Source organism: Ochotona princeps, chromosome 3 (assembly GCF_030435755.1).
Source record: "Ochotona princeps isolate mOchPri1 chromosome 3, mOchPri1.hap1, whole genome shotgun sequence".
Taxonomy (NCBI): domain Eukaryota; kingdom Metazoa; phylum Chordata; class Mammalia; order Lagomorpha; family Ochotonidae; genus Ochotona; species Ochotona princeps.
The window spans coordinates 37744716-37750068 of NC_080834.1; the positions used below are offsets into that span (position 1 = coordinate 37744716).

At 37.8% G+C, this 5353-nt stretch overlaps 1 non-coding gene across 1 annotated transcript; it reads left to right on the forward strand.

Annotated features, from left to right (window-relative positions):
• Positions 1–283: 283 nt before the first annotated feature.
• On the forward strand, positions 284–385 carry LOC118758937 (U6 spliceosomal RNA). The gene has a single exon (XR_004995886.2). It is a non-coding gene; the product is annotated as a U6 spliceosomal RNA (small nuclear RNA).
• Positions 386–5353: the final 4968 nt, after the last annotated feature.

A 5353-nucleotide genomic window follows, 5' to 3' on the forward strand; every position in this document is an offset into this window, starting at 1 on the left:
CACATTTTCATAGAACTAGTAACCCTATGATTCATGATTTCATGTGAAACTATGCTATGAAGTCTTCAGGGGTTGGGGACATGGAGTGTTGACTCCAATAATGCAAATTCACAAATATAGTAGTCAATTCCATCACCTCTCAGCAGTTTTTGGATGCATATTATCAAAGTAACTGAAAGGGTCAGTAGACTATGTAGTGGTAAAGGAAGGATGAACTAATGCCAGAGTAGTGTGGCTAGAGTAGTTTGTAGGCCTCAGGCAAAGAAAAAGTAGGTGGACTTCTGTGCTCGCTTCGGCAGCACATATACTAAAATTGGAACAATACAGAGAAGATTAGCATGGCCTCTGCGCAAGGATAACACGCAAAAGTAGGTGGACTTCTTTTCACAAAATCATGAAAAAATTACACTGACCTCACACCAAGAAGCCAAGCACAGAATCCTTCTGTACAGAAGTCCAACATGATTGAACAGGTCTCACACCCAGCCCTGATAACAGCTCTGATCAGGAACTGCACATGTGAAAAAAAAAATCTGTCCAGGAAATAGCACAGGATACTTTCCATTGACATTCAGTAGCTAAGTATTTTCCCTAACACCTACAAACTGTGAAATACTACTGAAATAAATATGTCTAAGATGTGTAGTTATGTTTTCCTATCTGTTTGAGTTGCTTCAATAGTTGAATAATATTTTAAAGTTGTATTTTAAAGTTGTTTTTATGTGTTCAGTCAATGAGAAGCAGACTGCTGATTTAGTAAGTTAAGGGGAGCAACAACCAAATGTTTGTATTTATAATCTGAGAAAACTGGCAATATCAGCATTATGACTTACTGGAGAAGAAAATATGTTACAGGGCAAAGTAGGAGAGAAAAATGACTATCACCATGTGTAGTTTACGTTCAGAAATATGTATGCACTGAATAGTTTAAAAATGCATGCTTTCCTTACCATAGAGACCAATCTGGAATAGTTCAGACTGAGTGAATAAGTAACGATTCTTTAGATGGAAATAACAGATGACAGCAAATCACGAACCTGTGTAGCTCTCCTATTATTTCATAATGAATGGATACAGCTGAAGGAGCCTTAGCTTATGACAGAGTTCTCCAGCAGGTGCATGTGTGTCTCTGAACATGTGAGATATGTCCTTAGATGTTGGCACCCTCCCCCTGTTCTTTGCCCCAGTGTATAGTAAACATTTTTTATCACTTCCTAGATGAGGTATGGGCAAATGCCCAGGCTCTGGTGCCAGATATATATTGGAACCACTGGAATTATCTGGTTACTGCCAGTATGTGATGAAGTAGGCTGTGCTGTTTGTGGAACATGATAAAAAAGGAGAAAGAAAAAATTTCATGACTCTGCCTGGGCAGAAGACAGGTAGCCATATGTCAAAAAGAATTGCCTACATACCTCCAGGAGAGGAAGGGGGAATGTGGGAATACCAAGGGTGGATGCTGATTTCCCAGCACCAAAGGAGTGAGGCCAGTCCTGCCACGGAGGATTTCCAGTGTTCATTTTGAGACTCTGCCAGGATACATTGCTGCAGGCCAAAATGAACGGAAACTGGAGGAAACGGGGTGCTCAGTGTCCTGTGCATTTGTCTCTTACTAACTCTCTTGCATGCAGAAAGTTCCAAAGCAAACTTTACACTGGTGTAGAGCAGGTGAGAGCTCTGGTCCTTGCTGTGTTAATGTAACTGATGCAAAAAAAGATATTTTTTGTAAAAGCTCTTAAAACATTTATTCCCTCAGATATCCACATGAGGAAACTAACTTAATGTTCAAGCTCATCTACACTTTGTGTGGACTCATTTTTGGGCTCCTGCTTAGCATCAACAGACCTCCCATCAGTAACAATGTAGCTGAATTACTGCCTGTATTACTAAACAGAAAAATACATGTTTAAAAAAGTAATGAGAAGATCAGTGTTGTGACACAGTGGAACAAGTTACTGCCTACAACACAAACATCACACACTGGCTTTTGTTCTGGCTGCTCTACATCCAAACCAGCTCCCTGCTACTGTGACTGGGAAAGCCAGGGAAGACCATCCAATTGCTTGGGCCCCAGCAGCCACAGGGAAGTGCCAGAGGGAGCTCCTGATTCATCGACTTAGCCATTTGGCAGTGAATGAGTAGACCAAGATCTCTTTCTTCAGGTTTCGCTGTGCAAACCTTTAAAAATCTTTGAAAAGTAGTGAATGCACTTACTAGAAATTTAGGATCTAAAACAAATTTTACACCAAGGGATTCATGAAATATATAGTTGAAGAAAAGTGTAAACATAAAAATTATAGCACAAAATATCTATAAGAACTGTAATTACAGTGCCCATGTCAGCATAACGTGGTGAAGTAAAGGGCCCCCTACTGTTCAACTGCTTCTGTGTAATTTGTTCATGTTCTTCGCAGGCTTTCGGTGCTCGAAACTTAAAGGGTCTCTTCCTTGGGCTTCAAATACGCAAATTTACAACCTTGCTTTGTGTTACTGTTTAATATGAAAAATTTTATGCCTGTAAGTAAATTTTGCTGAAATAAATGGAAAGGGCAAATAGTTAGCTATGTTCCTCTCTGAAAGAATTGGGAAGATAAAGATTTGTCTTTACTTACATGGCAGACTATATCTTTCTAGTTTGAAGTGTTTCACCATTTTTTCTTATTAAAATATCATATAAGGATAGGGCTAGTGCTAAGGCCTGATTAAGCAGATACTTTGTACAACTAGTCTTAACTAAATTTTTTTTCTATTATAAAAATGTAAAGACACAACTCACATTTCTTAAATATGACTTCCTTGTATTTCTCATTATTTTTCCATTGTGTGGTTATGTAAATACAGGGATTCTCCCTCACCTCCTCTTCCTCTCTCCCCATCTCCCCCTCCCAACTCAAACGTGGCTTTACAGATCTTTGTGCTAATGAACATAACAGTGTACTTATTAATTTCCTTGCCTTATCGATTACAACACATCACTAAAAATCATACAAAATGTTTAAATATCCCCGCTTGGCATCAGCAAAATTTAAAAAAAAAATCTGCTTATGGAAAGAATCCTGTCTTCCAAAATTAATTTTCTTTTTTTTAAACTACAAATCGCACTGATCCTCTGAGAATGGATGAAGCTCAATAAGCAGCCTTCTAGACTGAGATCATAGCTACAAGAACAAGCTGAATAATAGCTAGCAACCAAGGAAGCTTGGCAGCAACCGAAAGAATAGAAATGGCCGTTCCAGGGCTGTGTGACAAGTGTCAAGCCTCTGTTTGCAACAATAGGATAATTAAGGTGACCCCACAGCAGTAACTGGGGAACTGATGTCATAATGAAATCGGGAGTTTCCAGGGTCATAGGCAAGCAGCTACTACCATATATATTATCATATAGTGATGTGTTTTAATGCAGGTAAAACCTGCTTGTTGGATGATGTTACCCCGGTGTGATTCTCACCAAGGCTATTGATGTCTAAGCTATACCTACTTGATTTTGTATAACCAAGCAGATCATCATTCTCTGCATGCCTTCAAGTGTAGGTACACTTTGCCGATGAGCAGGTCGTCAATTATTGTTGTTGCTTATTTCTTACACAAAGAAAAAGTCATTGCCCAGGAATAACATATTACTGATTAACAATCCATCTTCTTCCACCCAGACCACAGTCAGCCCTAACATCAAGACCATGGTAACTTTCACCCTGTTTATCATGGAACAATAATTATTGCAAAATGTCAGTGAAAGCATAATTAGTCTGCTAAGTATACTTGTGCTTCCTTTAATGCTGTGCTTCACTTCAATTATTTCATTTTACTGGACTTAGAGTTCTTGTAATTAGTAAGATAAGAAATTGTTGTTCTACCAAACATGTGTGAAAATCTCTAGGAGAAAATGGAATGGGTAGCCCTTTTTGGTAAGTGACAAATTAGGGGATTTTAAAGCACATTTTTGAGCAATAATAATTCACACATAAGAAAATACTGACATTTTCACTAAACCAACTTACTGAAATTATTAAAACTTTTTTTCTTTAATTTTAATGTGGAATGACTGTTAGCAACACTCTGACTCCTGTATTCCATATTGGGATGATCGAATTCTTGTCCCAGATTCCTAATCGTGGTCATTCTGTGAAGCGCAAGCACTCCAGAACTAGGGCTCTGCCGCTCATGTAGGAGATCCAGCTGGAGTTTCAGACCTCACCAACTGTGGATGCTTTGGAAACGAAGCAGCAGACGGACATTGTCCTCTGTGCCTCCATCTCCTTAACTTTCTGCATGTTAGATTTAACAAATAAGTAAATTAAAATAAAAACACTGTTAAAAACTTCTAACAAGATTACAGATTTTGATGGCATAACATGCTGAAATTCATTAATAAAATATTAGAACAAAGTGTAACATGAAATTATATTTAATTAAAATTTCCGGATACATCCATATTCATTACTTTTCTGCAGTTTGGTGTCAGTAATTCCTTTATGAAGTATTTCAATGACTAATTCAAAAGGCTTTTTAAAAATAAAATAACTGTTTTCTGCTTCATATTGGATTAGTGACACTAATTGCTATTTTTCATCAGCTGCTATTAAGGACCTAGATGGGTAAATATTTTGCCTCCATGAGTATTAACGATTGCATTTTGAGAATGTTGTTTGAAAGATGACTATTACAAAGACAATTTCTGAACAAATCATGAATGAACATTTAAAATCTTTCAGTTAGCTTTCCTATTAAGGCAAGTTGGGAGAAGTGTTAATAAAGTTAAAAATAATCAGCAAAACCATGAGCTAGGTTTATTCCAGTCATATTTTTTAAAATTCTATTGTTCATAGATTGGTTTAGATGTTTAAAAAATGAACATATCTTCCAGCTACCTAGCTACTTTTGTAGTCAGTACTTTGCCTCAAATCAATGGTGTTGCCATATATTCACATTGGGCACACACATGTGAATGTTACCACTTTCTGATCCAATACCATCAGTGCTAATGATAGATTCAAGTTTGGGCTGCTCTGCTTCTGATCAAGCTCCTTGCTAATGAATCTGGAAAATAACCAGAGGATGCCCAACGTGCTCGGGCTTCCCCACCTATGAGGACGACCCAGATGAAGCTTCCCCTGACTCCTGGCTTAGGTTTGCTCCAGTCCTGGCCATTGCAGCTATTTGATGGTTAAACCAGATGCTCAATCTTTCTTTCTCTCTCTCTCTCTCTGTCTCGTGTGTTTGGTTGTGTAAATATACTCTGCTTTTTAACTAAACAAAAGAAAAAAATTTAAAAATCTTAGCAGATGAGGAAATGCTACGGTTGAAGACTCAAACTCAGACATGGGATCAACTGGAGAAGTAGATTAACATTACG